At 41.0% G+C, this 17,446-nt stretch overlaps 1 protein-coding gene and 1 long non-coding RNA gene across 3 annotated transcripts in view; one reads left to right on the top strand and one right to left on the bottom strand.

Annotated features, from left to right (window-relative positions):
• Positions 1-9,067: 9,067 nt before the first annotated feature.
• Positions 9,068-17,446, bottom strand: part of LOC121032828 (uncharacterized) — a 28,450-nt gene continuing 20,071 nt past the window's right edge. The window contains exon 4 of one of the 2 annotated variants that reach the window (XR_005791505.1): positions 9,068-9,180. This is a non-coding gene — a long non-coding RNA (uncharacterized LOC121032828). Of the gene's footprint in view, positions 9,181-14,783; positions 15,632-17,446 lie in introns of those variants that run through there. The other variant, XR_005791506.1, reaches the window with a different exon arrangement.
• Positions 10,650-17,446, top strand: part of SERPINB7 (serpin family B member 7) — a 52,422-nt gene continuing 45,625 nt past the window's right edge. Inside the window, exon 1 of the mRNA XM_040478616.1 lies at positions 10,650-10,740. The gene's annotated coding sequence lies outside the window, so the exon portion shown is untranslated. The remainder of the gene's footprint in view (positions 10,741-17,446) is intronic.

Here is a 17,446-nt window from a genome sequence, read left to right as displayed (position 1 = left end):
GATGAGATTTGCATTCTGTAAACATCACTTGAGCTTCTAAATGGCCACCTTTGTAATGGGAAAGATGCAGTATAAGCTACATAAAGTACATCATAAGGAGTATTTTCCATGTTAACAATTATTTTGACAGAACCCAAAGAGGCTGGAGGTGCGGGTACAATGCCTGCTCATGGTTTGTTTTGGTTATATGTAGATAGCATCTTTGACAATTTAGGTGTGACAGTGAAGGCGCCGTTAAGATGCTTAAATGGGTGATGGAAATGTCCGGTAATGTGGACATGAGTCAGCGTCGCTCACAGCAGCTCTGATACATCTATGCCGAGAATCCCCCAGTCTAGTCCCCAAGCATCTTTGACCATCAGTGTAGAAAAGACTCATGTGAAGAGGTAACAAGGCTGTTGGCTGACATTTACCAGCGTGGGTTTGGCAGGGTTTCTAGGTTTTGTACGCAGTCTTCAGATTTATTTTTTAAAATTCTGCTTTCTATTAATTAAATCTTTGTAAGTCTTACAGAACTTACACCAAACCAACAGACTCTTCCTGTGCTTGTTCCCACTGGTTACTGTGGGTCCTTCAGAATCCCACCCCTTACTTCCATAGTGCCCCCAATCCTCTCTGGGACTGCCCACTTTTCCCTTCCCTGTGGTTGGCTCAGTGTCGAATCTGCTCCCCTCTCTCTGGTGCCACAGAAGCCCCCTGTGATGTCACTAACGGGTCCACGAAGGGGCCACCCTCTGTTGGTGCTGTGGCCAGAACCGCATTGGGTTAGGCCTGGACCTGCTGCCCCTGTCCAGTGGGCCCAAGGATTTGGTGTGAGGAGGCAGTTCGTTGCTTGGAGTGGAAGCTGGGGTTGGAAAACTCTCACTACCTGTTTGCCGTATCCCATCCCGTCATTCCCAAGCAAGGCTGCATTGCTATCCCAGTCTTGTTCAAGGATGACGCAGAGGCTATTTGAACTGCCCCATGAAGCTTTTTGCCCTGAGACTCAGGCTCGAGTGTGGGAGGGACATGACCTGCGTATACAGGTGGGCTGCTTATACAATTGCCCTTCATCTCTGAACCTGAGCCACTGTCCTTGGTTCATGGACGCCCTGACTCTCCTCCTGAACATGAATTCTTTCCAGGATGCCTCTTGGTTCCTCATGCATATGGGCTCCAGGGTGCTCTCCCACCTGTGTGCCCATGCCACCTGAATTCCTGCGTGGACCACAGGTCCATCTGGCCATGCTCCCAGTGTTCACTTATACATAGCAGCCTCCAAACTTCTAATTCGCAGCCTCACTACACACCGTCCCTCTTCTCTGTTTTGCTTTTCTCATTAATACTTGTCACTCTCATTATATATTTTATTTATTTAGTTTAGTGACAGTCTTTCCCCACTAGTATGTGAACTTCATAAGGGCCATTTTTTAAAATATTTTTTGTCGTCTCAGTGCCAGTGATGTGTAGAGCATAACAGATGCTCAATAAATGCCAGTTGAATCAGTTGAGGAATTAAATCCTTAAATCCTTCAATACGTCGAGTGTCTACTATGTTCTTGATTTGGGAAATGAAGAGCATTTATTGGTCTGAGTGAGATATGCTGAATGGGGGCTAATGCAGTGAACTTGGCCCATGGCAGAACTCATGTGACAATTCTAATAGGATTGCTTATAGTGAAATTAAGATGACCCCAGGCCGCAATGTGGAAAAATGTTTTATTTCTGCACGCGCAATCTCTTCTGACAAAGAAGATGAAAGAGCCTGTATACTCCGATGTAAGATAGGCTTAAGATGCACCTTGTGTTGAGCTGGGTTTCCCAGAACATCTAAACCACAGTTGAGGAGAGTCCATGACCACTGAAGTCAGCTGACCCATTGCAATGATGCTTATAAGTGAAAGGGGACGTCCAACCTGTCTAACTGAGTGCAAAGTGCTGGTAACAGCGAGCTGAGCCGTTTAGCGGTTGCTAGTTTGTTAGGACATCATTCAAATCAAGTCAAATTGTTAAGGATGGTCAAGAGTCTTCTGGCGTCTCCAAAACAAAATTTCATAGTGTTATATAATATGACCAGATTTTGAAATTACTTCGGCTAAATTTTACTCCGCTTCCTCCCCACCCCCAGATTTTTATTTAAATTCTAGTTCGTTGACGTACAGTGCAATTTTGGTCTCAGGAGTAGACATTAGTGGTTCATCACTTACAAGCAACATCCAGTGCTCAGCACAAGTGCCCTCCTTAATACCCACCACCCAGCTAGCCCATCCCCCAGTCACCTCCCTCCCTTAACTGTTTGTTCTCCATCTTTAAGTCTTCAAGGGTCTCTTTCGATGTGTTTCCCTCTCTCCCTCATTTCCCCTCTGCCATATGTTCATCTGTTTTGTTTTCTTAAATTCCACCTGTGAGTGAAATCATACGGTATTTGTGTTTCTCTGACTGACTTATTTTGCTCAGCATAATACACTCTAGCTCCATCCACATTGTTGCAATGGTAAGATTTCATTCTTTTTTATCGCTGAGTAACATTCCATGGTATTTAGATACCATCTCTTCTTTATCCATTTTGTAGTCGGTGGACATGTGGGCTCTCTCCATAGTTTGGCTATTGCTGATAATGCTGCTATAATATTGGGGTGCATGTACCCCCTCAAATCTCTACTTTTGTATCCTTTGGGTAAATACCTCGTAGTGCAATTGCTGTATTGTAGGGTAATTCTGTTTTTAACTTTTTGAGGAAGCTCCGCAGCATTCTCCTGAGTGGCTGCACCAGTTTGCATTCCCACCAGCAACGTAAGAGGACTCCCCTTTCTCCACATCCTGGCCGACATCTGTTGTTTCTTGTGTTGTTAGTTTTAGTCGTTCTGACAGGTATGAGGTGGTATCTCATATTCAGCTTTTATGCTAAGTTACCACCTCTTTGCCAGTCTCTTCCTGCTGGGTGAGACCATAGTATAAGATGTGTAAAGAACATAATCTGCTTATGGGAGACCGTGGTGACAGTAATGGCAGTGGGAACTAAATTTATTGAGGTATTACTACATGCCAGCCACCCTTTTAAGCATTTTACCAATTTGATCCCCACAACTGTATGTGATGTCCCTCGGTCACTTGGACTGAGTAAGAATGAGTAACTTACCTAAGGTCACACTGTTGGTTGTAGGGCCAAAATGTGAGCCCCAGCAGCTTGACTTTAGAGTCTGTGTTCTGTCCTCTGCGCCATTGCTGTAATGCTACTTGGTACATTTGTGAAAGTTGGAGCGGGGGGTTAGATTGGCAATTTAAAGGCCTGTGTTCTGTTTCTGCCACACTCCCCTTTAAGTCCTATGGTCCTTAAACACTTTGGGCTAATTGACACTTGCTTAAAGGCTCTAGATGTATTGGGGCAGCTCCCCTTCCTATCACTAGATGGCAGAGTTGGTGGCGGGAGGGAGGGGAAGGTGTGGTATAGATGTATGTATGGTATTTAATTTGTAAATCTCTATCCTACTGGTAAAATAGTTTATGGGCTATTTCAGTTGGTATTATAAATATTCATTACATTTCTACTCATTAAATTTCTTTCAGTTTGTATTTAATAGTTCCCCCTTTTCCTCTCTATTTGTTCAATGTATACAGTATCTACAAAAGGAGTATAAGTCAGATAGCAGGGAATTTGGCTGCCTCGCTCATGACAATGACCAGAGCAGTATCTGGCCTATAGTCAGGACTCAAAATTATTTGAGGTTTTCTTTCTTTTTTTTTTTTTTTTTTTTTTTTTTTTTTTTATGTTGTAAGGATCTCCTTTCCCTTTTCATTTCGAACAAATGTTAGTGTTATAGAAAAGTTGAAAACATAATACAGAGTTGCCTTCTATCTGTCACTCCATTTCCTGTAATGTTAACGTCTTACATTACCTTAGTGCAGATATCAAGAATAAAAAATTAACATTGGTATGGTCTTATTAATTAAACTATAAACCTTACTTGAATTACACCCATTTTTTTCCCCGCTAATGTTCTCTTTCTGTTTTGGACCCATACTTAGGGTTTCACATTATATTTAGTTATTATGTTTTCGTAGTCTTCTCCAGTTCTGTAAAAATTCCTTGATTTTTCCTGGTGTTTCATGACCTTGACAGTTTGTATTGATCCATTATTTTACAGAATGTCCATTAGTTTGGATTTGTCCAATGTATTCTGCTAATTGGAGTGAGGTATTGCGTTTGGGGCAAGAAAACCAGAAGAATGATGTGCTCTCATCTGTGCACCACATCAGGGTGTTCATGATGTTGGTATGTCTTATTGCTGGTGATGTTTACCTTGATCACTTGGATGATGTGATGATTGCTAGGTTTCTCCATTATAAAGTTACTTTTTTATCCCTTTGTCTTACTAAACACCTTTGAGGAGATTTTTTTTGGAGATGATGCAAATCTGGTCTCCCCTCAAGCTTTGCCCACAAATTTTAGCATCTTTTTCTGCTGTACATTGCCGTATGATCCATTTGGCCAATCGCTATACTGTTGGCCTCAGTTTTTATTCTCCTATGACCCTCTAGGTACTTGCACTGGAGTGTGGATAAGAGACAGTGAAGTGTGCATATATTGTACATCTACTACCTATTTGCTGGTTCAGATAAAGATTATTTTATTGACGTGTAATTAAATTCCCCAACTGGATCTCTCTGGACCTCAATTTGGATATTTTTAAAGTAAGAAACTATGCTCTGAAAAAAATATTGGAAGTAAATTTCAACAGTAATGAACGGAATAGGATCCACCCTCTTATATGCATTGAAAATTTAAAGAGACATTGTATTTGCAAAAATTTACCCAGTGTGTAAACATTAGAAATCATAGGTAATCATAAAGAAAAAAAAACCTCATTAATTCTTCCTTGAACTCTAACCTTTGTTAAGATTATGCCGGTATCCTTTATAATTTTCCTATGTATATATACACATATATTTAAATTTCTGTTTTAAGAAGGCTTATATTGCATATATCATGTTAAACTTGATTTGTGTACTTAAAACATTAAATAATTCTTAAGAGCAGTACAGTATTCATTTACAGGATGCAGCAGGATTTCTATAAATAATTCCTTATTATTGTATATTTTCAGTTGGTTTACTTTTTAAATTTTAAACGTATCAGATGATAGTTTGCGATAATATTTGAGGGCTACTTGCCCCCTTGATGTCTCAGATCCACCTCTAGGCTTTCTGTGTACATCGGCTTCATGAAGAAAGAGAATGCTCTGGGCAGTGAAGGGGTTCCTCAATGGATTTTCTAGTTAATAGCCTTGAAAGTCAAGCTTTTGTTTGCATATACCTGAATTTGGGAGACCAGGCTTTTTGAATTTCCAAGATTTGGCACTAAAAATGCAGGATGCAAACCATGAGAGAAGCAGAATATGCAGTTAATTTGACACGTGTGTGTGCATTTCTGCTGAGTACGTATATAGTGCTGAAACAGCTTATGCACAGACTTATAATCAGTTTGAGATACTGCCAGAGAGTATCCCAAAGTAGAGTTTGCACCAGCAATGTATGAGAAGTTCTTGTTCAAATCTTTTGCACATTTTTCTATTGGGTTTTCTTTCCTTTTATTACTAACTTGTAGAACACGCTTCATGTATTTGGATAACAGATCTTTGTCATAAATATTTTTTGCAAATATCTTCTATCAGTTTCTGGCTTATGTTTTCACTCTCTTGAAGGTGTCCCTTTGATGACCAGAAAGTTCTTAATTTTAATGGAATCAGTTTATCAATCTTTTCCTTTACGGCTAATGCTTTTTGTTATCTGTTCAAGAAATTTTTGTCTAAATCTAGTTAACGAAGATATTCCCCATTGTTATCTTCTAGAAGTTTTAGTGTTAAATCATTTCCCTTAAGAACTATAATCCATCTGGAATCTATTTTTGTGAAGGCTGTGAAGCATAGGTCAAACTTCATTTGTTTAAAAGAAGTGTGGCTATCCGTATTCCCTCCCTCTTCCCCTACTTAGTGGTGTCTTTGTTTTAAATAAAAATCAAATTGGTTGATCTGTTTCTAGCTTCTCTATTCTGCTCTATTGGCCTGTTAGTCTGTCCTTCCACTAATACCACTCTTAATTTCTATAGCTTTCTAAGTTTGGCATCTCCTAATGGAAGGCTCCAACTTTGTTTTTATATTTCAAGGTTGTCTTCTTTTATGTATATAAATTTTTATATTTGTATATAAATTTTAGAATTAGCCCATCAGTCAAGGGGAATTAAGGAGGACACTTGTGGGGATGAGCACTGGGTGTTATATGTAAGTGATCAATTACTAAATTCTATTCCTGAAATCATTATTACACTACATGTTAACTAACTTGGATATACATCTTAAAAAAATAATAAAAAAAATATGGGCAGAGGACATGAATAGACATTTTTCCAAAGAAGACATATAGATGGTCAACAGGCACATGAAAAGATGCTCTTTATCACTAATCATCAGGGAAATGGAAATCAAAAGCTCATTGAGATACCACCTCACACCTGTCAGAATAGCTAAAATCAAATACAAAAAAAATAACAAGTGTTGGCAAGGATGTGGAGAAAAAGGAAACACATGTACTGTTGGTAGGAATGCTAGCTGGTGCAGTCACTGTGGAAAACAGTATGGACATTCTCCCCAAAATTAAAGATGAAAGTACCATATGGTCCAGTAATTCTGCTACTGGGTATTTACCCAAATAAAAGAGATATTATGTGCCCCTGTGTTTATTTCAGTATTATTTATAATAACCAAGTTATGGAAGCCATCCAAGTGTCCATCAATAGATAAATGGATAAAAAGATGTGGTTTATATATAAACATACATACTATGGAATACTAACTACTCAGCCATAAGAAAGAATGAAATCTTGCCCTTTGCAACAACATGGATGGAGCTACAAGATATAATGCTAAGTGAAATAAGTCAGAGGAAGACAAATACCACATGATTTCTTTCATTCATATGTGGAATTTAAAAAACAAAATAAATGAATTAAAGAGAGAGAGAGAAACCAAACACCAGACTCAAATATAAAGAACAAACTGGTGGTTGGTTGCTGAAGGGGAGGCAGGTGGAGGGATGAGTGGAATTGGTAAAAGGACTAAATACACTTATAATGAGCACTAAGTAATATACAGAATTGTTGGAATCATTATATTGTACATATGAAACTAATACAATACTGTATGTTAATTATACTTGATTTAAAAATGTCTAAAAAATTAAAAAAAATCAGCCCATCAGTTTACAGATACATACACATAAGTTACTGGATTTTGGTTGAATAGCAAAAAAAAAAAAAAAAATCTATGAAAAAATTTTGAGGAATTGACATATTTCCAATATTTAGTTTTCCATCCATAAGCATAATAAGTCCTGCCATTTAGACTTTCTTTCATGTCTCTCAGTTACATTCTTTTAATGTTCTGTGAGGAGGTCTTGACCATTCTTGGATTTTTGGATCCCTTTAGAAATGTCATCAATCTTCATATTTGCTAATTCAGCAAGGAAAATGTCAGGGCAGACGATGAGATTCAGAGTCATGGACAAGCCTGCTAGGGAAGACTCATTTCTGTGCTGTCCTGTCTCTGTTTTGATTTATTTGTTTTGTATTTTTTTCTTGTGGTGGTGGTTGTTTTTCAAAGCCTTGAGGTAGGTGTGGGATCCTCTGTGGCCAAGTATCCAATCCATTTTTGAGTAGAAGAACCCTGTTTTATTCACCAGTTTATAACAAAGCCACCCTGGGAATTCACTCTTCGAACACTTTGCCAGTGGTATCTTGGTGTAACTTCTGGTACCCCTGGTTTTTAAGACCTTTTTTTTCATGAAGTTCCTCACTCTAACATGTCTTCTCATCTCAGGAAATCTCCTTCTAGGGGCTTTCTGCCCTTGTATCCATCTGAATTTCTAGGTTCCACTGGAACGCTGCTTTCCAGTTCCACCAGTCTGCAGCAGCAAAAGAGGGTCCCTGTGAAGCCATTCTCCGCTGGTCATGTCCCCTGATTCTCTTCCTCCACTTCTTTCTTCTATTTTCATGTCCAGGAGGGGAGTGCAGGGTCCCATCACTTACTCCCTCTGAGTCACTGCTCCTTGTGATAGTGATTTGCAAGTGAACCCTGTTTATCTTTCCCTGGCACTTCTGGTACTTACATAACTCTCTTCCCTGCCATCAATGATGTACTTTTTATCATTACAATTTCTTACAGAATTTCCATTAACATTATATGGGGGATGGGATGAGGGGGTGAGAATTAAATGTATGTTTTCAAATCTCATCTTTTCCCACAGCTTTAAAACCATTGTACTAGTTAATACGTTAGAATCTGGAGAGGTGTTACCTTCAAAACTCTTCCACCTGCTTCTGATGTTGAAATCTCTTAAGGGATCGGGGCACCTGGGTGGCTCAGTCGGTTAAGCGGCCGACTTTGGCTCAGGTCATGATCTCACGGTCCGTGAGTTCAAGCCCCACGTCGGACTCTGTGCTGACAGCTCAGAGCCTGGAGCCTGTTTCAGATTCTGTGTCTCCCTCTCTCTGACCCTCCCCCGTTCATGCTTTGTCTCTCTTTGTCTCAAAAATAAATAAACGTTAAAAAAAAAAATCTCTTAAGGGAAAAACTCTTTCCGCCAAGATTAGAGGGATATCCAAGTACGGGTTTCTTTGGGAAAGTGATTCTGATAAAGGTTCAGATTAAGAAGTAATGGCAAATATCACTGCTTTTGAGGTAAGAACAGGTTTTGTTACTGGGGAAGGGGTCAAAACCTAAGGGAGATTTGGAGGGCATTGGGCATTTGAATGGGAGGGAATGAGGAAAAGGGATGTACTCATACTTATACCCTAAGTCTAGCCTTGGCAATGGGTCTGACTCTTCTGTATCCATAGGGGTGAGTGTGTTTGTGGTGAGGGGGTGAGGGGATACAGGGGATGTTGTTTCTATAAAAGACTAGTGACCTTCAGATAACTTAGTGTATTTTGCCATGCTTACCCTTTCTAACCTGGAACTTACCCCATGGACCAGGGCATCCAGTAAGATGGAGACTGGGTATCCCCAGCCCAAATAAATGGAAATAGAGAACAGAAGTGGTTCCATAAATCGGTGATGCTGGCTGACTTTATTGAACACAAGCAGGGATGTCTCCTTATTTCAGCACACAGACACGACATCTCCATGTTCCACTGTCACAGGGCCATAGCTGTATTTAATGACAAAAGCAAAGTGACAATAATTTTGCGAGGTGGATAGGATTTTTATTTTCCATATAGATCATGGTGCAATGCAAACATGAAAAGTCTTCTTTCAAAAATAATTTAGGAAATGTACAGATGGATATGAAGGATGTTTATAGTCACGGCCAACCAAAAATACTGCTTGGACCACAATTAATTAAGTACATATATTTTTCAAATGCTTACCAGGTCTCTTATGTTATATTAAATCTTTGGGATTTTAAAGTAGCATGGCTTGCTTTCTGTGCTCAGGAAAAGATCTTATAGGAGGGACTTAGAACTGACAAGGTAAAATTGTATCTAAAAGGTAGAACATTCAGTAAAATATATGTTGAAAACATATTATCAAGAATGAAAGAAATCAATATGGGTGCATGCTCATATAGAAGATGGTGAAAATGGGGAGACTTGACATGGACCTTGAGTAGTGGGGTAACATGTAGATAGAAGAGTATTATAGGTACAGTTCTCATTATAGATACAGATTTTCCAGGACTGCCTCAATCTGTTATTACGTTAACAACACATTTATTAAATGCCTACTATATACTAAGTACTTTGCATATGCTACCTATAATCCTCTCAACCATTAATCCTCCCCGTTTTTCCCCATTGCTAAAATCCTCCCCATTTTTCAAATAAGCAAAGCAAGACTTAGAGAGCTTGCCAAAGGTCACATGGGTACAAGGTGAGGAGCTGGAATTTCCAGTACACCACACCCTTCTGTATTCTGCCACCAAAAGTGTGCTTCCCAGAAGACATATCCTGACGTCTGGTTCGGAGTATATGGTCTCTGCTGTGTATTGGGTCATCAGTGTTTCTCCAGAGTCGCACATTGCCATCTGTCGTTGGCAAAAACCATCCATGTGTTGCAAGCTTATCTTGGGATCTGGGACTTGAGTCGTTTCATCTTCCAGGGACACCATTTGAACTCCAGATAGTGAGTGCCCTCGGAATGGTCTCAGTCCTGGGCAGAGGCCAGGACTGTCTGAGTCCTGCACCTGGTGCTTGGCCCCTCTTGGCTCTGGCTTACCCTCATGTGCATCCCTTCTTTGTGTTCTATTCTGCTGGCTCTGATTCTTGGCTCTTGACTGATAACCTGCCCAACATCCAGGTACATACAGTTTAGATGGGGATGTTTTCTTTCTGTGGTTTACTTGCTCATGAACAAATAGTAGGATGAATAACAGACACTATGGCACCACCCTAGGCTTCCTGCTGAGCAGGGGGCTGCCGTATGCCTTCCTGAGCTAGACAGGGAAGCCTAGTTGGTATGCCTCTTTGGTGTCCCCTCCATGATTTTCGTACTAGTGCCGTCTGGGAGGGGAGAGGGACTTCCGTGCATTGCTGTCACTACTGCTGCTGTAGTCACCGGCCTCTCCCTCAGGGGTTGAGCCAGTGGGAATTCTGGAGAACTTTCCCTGGACCTTGGCAGAGGTGAGGTGGGAGGAGTGAGGAGTCAGGAGGGAGGAGGCAGGAGGAACCTGAGCCCATCAGTGCAGGTGGCAGAACTGCAGTGGGAGGAGGTAAGTGGCATTCTTATGCATGCTGGGTTATTCTAGAGTATTCTCAGACACCCTAAAATGGATGACAACCCCCAGAGCCTGAGGGCTGTCTGTGTGAGCATTTATCTGCCTTCAGAGGAACAGCTTTGCCTCCAGCATCTGGGTTTCTGGAAGCGAGACAATGACTTGCTTGGTAAAACTGTAGCCTTCTCTTGCTTCCCTGAAGGCATTGTAAACTCCCCTGTCCTTCTCTATTCTCTTCAGGGTTGTTGTAGAGTAATTTTGCGATGAGGATGACAGTGAATGGCAGCCTCTATCTCACTGGCCGACATATTGGATATAGGAAAATCAGCTTTGTTCTTTACTGTGTGTGAAAAATGCCTGCCAATTGCAGAACAAAGCCATGCTTATAAAAGATAACTTATGCACTGAATGAATACACTTAATGCTTGCATCTGGGCTTTCTATCCCCCAGGCGTAATGACATGAATAAATATGTGTGAATGAATGAATGGATATTTACAAGCTAGTGTTTTCTACTTTTTTTTTTTTTATTTTTTTTTCAACGTTTTTATTTATTTTTGGGACGGAGAGAGACAGAGCATGAACGGGGAAGGGGCAGAGAGAGAGGGAGACACAGAATCCGAAGCAGGCTCCAGGCTCTGAGCCATCAGCCCAGAGCCTGACACGGGGCTCGAACTCACAGACTGCAAGATCATGACCTCAGCTGAAGTGGATACTTAACTGACTGAGCCACCCAGGCGCCCCCTACTTTTTTTTTTTAACAGCAAATGATCTAAAACCCTGATGACCAGTTGCATTCCCCCCCAAAAGTCTGCTACATGTTAGATGCTCCCTGTTGATGATATTTTCATTATTATCAATGATATTTGGCAACTTCTAGCAACAATGGTGAGAGGCTTGAGCTTGTTGTTATTGTTTTTAGTAATGTTTGGAGCTTTTGAGTACTTGATAAACTTATTCAGAATCAAAAGTTCTCCAAAAAAAGCCAAAGCTGGGTACAGCTGAGCTTTAGAAGGTCTCTGTACTGTAAATGTTGTCTTCTATAATAATTTATAGCCTGGATATCTCTGCTAGTATTTTTGCATTCGATAAAGATGGACTAGGGAGTGGGCTTCTCATGGGGCCCCCAAACGGCACGACACAAGAGGAGGGGACGGAAAAGGACTTTTTAATTTGTGAGGCCCTGACATCTGCGGTTAGAACGGAACTACAACAGGAAACCTTGCATTTAATCAAAATTGTAGCTGGAAGATTTTGATCCAAAGTCTATGGTAGAGTTTTCAATCCTAACATATTTGAAGAGAAGCTTATATTTATATTGATAAATCAAGTTGCATTTATTCCTTGACAGGGATGAAGTAAAACTATTCTGGAAGTTTATCTTAGAAAAGAGATGTGAAGTCTTTTGTTTGGCTGAAAAGTGCTTGGAGATCCGTATAGAGCGGACTGAAAACCTCAGTTTCACACTAGGGAAGTGTGCTATTCTTTCATGTTTTGTGACAGAATATGGGGTCTGGGTTTGCTCCAAAGCAAACACAGATTTCCTCCTTTATTCTTTGAGAAATAATCAGATTATGTTTTCCTGTCTGAACTTGGTAGTGTTGCCATAGGTGATGCTGCCTGGAACACCAGCAAATAGATAAAAAGCTCTACCTGTGACAGTTTCTAGGTACAAGCCCTCCAGTCTTAGAATGTTCCCCAGAGGTGCAAAGATGGGATAAGGCTGGTTGTCTGGGCCATCCAGAGAGAAGCTGGAGCCCCAAGGACCGTAGTGCATGAGATTCTCTGTGCCCAAGCCCTTCCCTCCAGCTCAGTCAACCTCACTGGCTTCTCTCCTTCCTTGTTCCAGAAGGAGTTGGAGCATCATCTCTCCTGGAAAGCCTCCTGTAGTTAGTTGCTCTGCCTGCCCCAAAGCTCTTTCCAAGTATCTCCAGCCATCACAGAGCATGGACTGTTGGAAGGAGGCAGGGAAAATGTTAGTAATTTCCTAGTGCCCACAGTGTTTAATCTGAAGTGTTGAATTGAGGTGGCATTTCAGGCCATAGCTAGAGGCTTCCTGTTTGTTTGTTTTTTTTTTTTTCCTATTTCTGAAATGAAGAAAAACAATTTTTCTATACTTCTTTTCTTCTCATTTCCCCTCCTCTCCCCCACCTTTTTTTCCCCCCAATTTTTCTTTTCCTATGAGAAGTTGAGAAATTTTGGGGTTAGAGGAGGCATGAATAGGGACAAAAATCAGGGATAAGATGCAAAGGACCCTGATTTCTTTCTACTGGTCCCCTTGGCATTACAATTAGCCTGTTTTAATTAATGGCAGACACTGGAGTTTGCAGGTTGACTGAACAGAATTCACTTACAATAGTATCATTTTAAAGGTGAGTTAGTGAGGCAAACTTGAAGAATTTTAAAAATCTTTATTCAACTATGGACAAGAATTGTATCACATCACCAGTAAAAAGTCTACAGTTCTCTATATAAGATCATTGTAATGGTTGACCAATATGTTATTACCTGTCACCAAAGGTGGAAACAAATAGCAATAACATTTATTGAGATAAATATTAGGGATTTATACATGAGCCTTTGAAGTTTAAAAGTAGGAAGGTACTCCTCTCAGGGCACATGATGTTATGTAATGAGAGCATGCCGTAGGGGATACAAAGTAAAGACCAGAGCTGTTTTCTCACACCTGTTGCTACCTGTTTCCAGGCTCAGATTATGAACTGCTGTGTGCCAGGTCTCATAAAATCATTACATGGGGTGGGTTTATGAAGTGTTTCAGCAAAGTGGTTGAGAATGTGTGTTCCTGCACATGGACAGTGACTGGCCATTTCTGTCCGTGGGGCACAGAGCATCCATTTATGAGTGGTTTGCTGCCAGCCACACCCACAGGACCCGCAGAAGGATCCAGTGACAACACCACAATCTAACAGCAGTCCCAGCCCGGTCTCTTGTTAAAGGTTGTGAAAGCCAGGCAAGCCATTCATCTCATATGACAAAGTGGGTCTGGACCTCCGCTCCATCGCAGTTGAAATCAGGGTAGAGGATAAACAGAGGTTCCTGCTCAGTATTTTGGGGGAAGCTGGTGAAGGAGATTCTGTGAGATTAGAAGGCATCAATTACCTAGGGTGGTTAGGCCTGGCACTCCAAGACTTCCTGGCAGCTTCCTCCAAGACTCCTGTCCTACATTTTAGATTTTGCCAGTTATTTCCAGAGTTTTGGGGGGACTCAGAGTGTGTGTGTGTGTGTGTGTGTGTGTGTGTGTGTGTGTGAGAGAGAGAGAGAGAGACAGAGAGAGACAGAGAGAGACAGAGAGACAGAGAGAGAGAGAGAAGGAGGAGAAAGAGAGATGTGAGGAAATGGAAACACAAGGACTCTGATTTCTTTGTAGTTGTCATAACAGTGAATTAAGTCTTTCTTTTCTCAAATTCTCTACTGCTTCCCAAGTTAGTCACCATTACCATTTTGAAAGTTTCTGTTCTGTGTTTCGAGTTAGAAACATAGAAAGTTTATCTTCCTTGCCTAGGAAATTTGGTTAGCTACAAAACAAAAATTTGGATTCTGGATTTTCTGATTCTTATGGAGTCAAATGATTGTGCATAAATTCTATTTATTACAGCATGTGTACCCTTGGAAAAGCAATTGAATCGCTTGAAATTTTCAGCTGAAAATAGGAATACCAATAATGACAACAATAAAATAACGATATTGAGGGATATGCTTGTGAGGGTCAAGAGAGAGGCTAATTTGCCGTTGCCTTTTTATAGTTTTAGTTGGTGTAATAGTTTTAAGTTATAAAGTTGGATAGAGGTCTGTCAAGAATCAATTGTGTGGTTTGCCAAAGTCTTTAATCTCATTGATTTCCAGAGGGCCATTTAATGCTTTAGGGTAGGAGTTGGCAGACTTTAGCTCTCAGTCCAAACCTGATTCTGTAAATAAAGTTTTAGTGGAACATAGTCATGTCCATTTGTTTCCTTACTTGCTATGTCTGCTTTCACGCTACAACTGAAAAATTGAGCTGTGAAAGATGGCCATACGGCACACAGACCCAAAATATTTACTGTCTGGTCGCTCGCAGAAAAAGTTTGCCAACCTCTGCTCCCAGGAGTTCCTGATGAAATAAACGGTCTCGAAATTTCTGCACTGCAATACTCAGTCTTTCATATAATTGTCAACACTGGACATCACACTTAGCAAAATATCAACAGAGCTCCCCTTCGAGTTCACAGTCTAGTTTGCCTCTCTGGTAAGTTTTAGTTTCTGAGGGGTGCTTTCCTGTTCGCTTGTTTGTCCCTCAACCGCAAGTGGCTTTACCAGGAGGGTGTGTTGTCCACATATTCTAGTAATTACTTCTTCAAACCTTCAGTGTCACATTGCCACATTCTCACAGCACCTGGCCCCGCCCCTGTCATGCACACACTTGGTACAACTGCCATCGCTAACTTTGGCCTACGTGGCAGGCAACAAATGGCACGATTGGTGTGACTTTAAAATATTTACAGATATAAAGCCCCAGAAATCTTTATTAGTATCATGACCACAACTTAGCCCAACTGCCTACCCGTGCCCAGAGCCTGACACCATCCATGGAGATGAATTCTTTTTCCTCAGATATTTGTGCATGTCCTGGCTGGTGAAGAGTGGCACATGGGACTTAAATTTTATAATAAACAAATGTTCACTGCCTAGAACGGATTAGTTAATATAAAGTGAAGCAAAAAGTCATGAACTCCTTTCTTAAAGATGTTACCTGATTCACCGAAGCCCTCAGAAATAGAACCACTGTCTAGAAACTGGCTCTAAACACCAATGGCTTGGCTCTTATCATCCAGTCTCAAATCTTCTGTGTCTGGCCCCTGGAGAGACAGTGGTTGACTGTAGAGAGAAGTTTCTGGGACAGTTACAGGGAAAAGATGCTTTAGTGCATGGGCGCGTTTAAACAACCAGATCCTCCTAGCCTCTGGATTTTTGGTATATGTGACATACACAAGACTGTCATGGAAACCCTGGTGGCTGTGTGTGATAGGCTTCCCTCCCTGACCCTCCCTCCAAGGTGAATGACCACTATGAGGCCCCTCCTCCCCACCTTTGGCACAGAGCCCAGCTCTTCAAAGGCATTCTCCCAGCGTCCAAGTTCACTTAACAGCAAAGAGCAAGAATTTTACCTTTTTGGCCAGGGTCCAGGAGCTTTAGTAAGCCCTAAATATTTAAGAAAGATTTCAAAGGGATGCCAAGACTTGATTGGAATCGTCACTGGACCCACTTCTTGGTGGGTGGTTATCAAGCAATTGTAATTGATCACATGCATGGGTACCCATGAAATAATACTTGCCCTTCCTGTGAGCAGTGCTTTATGATCTATTCTATTTGTTTGTTCTCATGTATCCTATACTATTCTGTCTTATCATGTACCAATGTATTTCTTTTTTTTTTTTTTTAATGTTGATGTCCATCCACTAAATTTATTTCATTTTCCCCAGTGGATTATAATCTGCAGTTTGAAAAGCAACGTTCTAGGTACTTTACTGACTCTTGCCTACTAAAATTGATGGCTAGGAAACAATATATATTTTCTTTCACACATGACACAGGGACCTAATGGAGCACTCAGGCCTCTCTGGACATACACAACTTTTTTCCTTCTACAACTGGATGGGTTAATTTAAAATCCTGATTGTCTTTTTAATTTCATTATCTAGCTTTTCCTCTTCCTTTCTTATTTCCCCTAGTCTGTCTTTTTTTTTTTTTTTTTCTTTTTTCTTTCTGCCTTTGACCAGTAGTTCCATCGGCCACTTAAAGGGTTGCCATGTTCCCTACTGTCCCTGAACACTTGCATGTGTGGCTCTGGCTTCCTTCCCCTCCAGACTGGATCAAGTCCACTTGTCTCTGCTGGGTTTCCCTGCTCCCTCTAGTTCTCAATGAACTCTATTTCTTGGTTGTTCAGACAACACCCCCCTGTGGCACTTTTCATGCTGCCTTGTAATTGCTCATCAACTGTCTCCTTTACCAAACTTTGGTCCCATTGAAGGCTGGGACGGTGTTTTAATTTACCTACCATGGCATCCCCACAGTGTGGCGCAAGCCTCACATCCAGTTGGCTGGCCCTTGATGAAAATTTGTTGGATCAATGAGTAGATAATTTGGAACTGCTGACTGGAGGGGGAAGAACCACTAGATGAAGGATTTGAATGGGCAACCTTATTAAAATAAGTTCTATGGGGCGCCTGGGTGGCTCCATTGGTTGTGGCTCAGGTCATGATCTCATGGCTTATAGGTTCCATCTCCACGTCTGGCTCTGTGCTGACAGCTCAGAGCCTGGAGCCTGCCTCAGATTCTCTCGGTCTCTCTGCCCTTCCCCTGCTCATTCTCATGTTCTGTCTCTCTCTCTCAAATATAAATAAACATTAAAAAAAATTGGTTCTGTTAATAGTCTTCTTTGGTTTTGTGAATGATGCCAAAATGTCCATGGAATTTCCTCCCAAAATAAGACTGTGCAGTTTTTTCCCTCTTATCTCTGGTGTACAGTCTTTGCATCTTCATTCAGGTCATACTTGCCCAAGACATTCTACTATGGCTGAGTCTGACTTAAAGATTGTTATGTGCATTAGTATGTGGATCAGATGGTAGGAGACACAGTGGCCTCCTAGACATGTTTATGGGCTGCAGGGAAGTGGGAAGAGATTATATGCATATTAAGGATCCTAGC

The sequence above is a fragment of the Herpailurus yagouaroundi genome, unplaced genomic scaffold, assembly GCF_014898765.1.
Source record: "Herpailurus yagouaroundi ecotype Mexico unplaced genomic scaffold, PumYag 142, whole genome shotgun sequence".
In the NCBI taxonomy this organism is placed as follows: Eukaryota; Metazoa; Chordata; class Mammalia; order Carnivora; family Felidae; genus Herpailurus; species Herpailurus yagouaroundi.
This window is presented reverse-complemented; position numbering and strand designations above follow the sequence as displayed.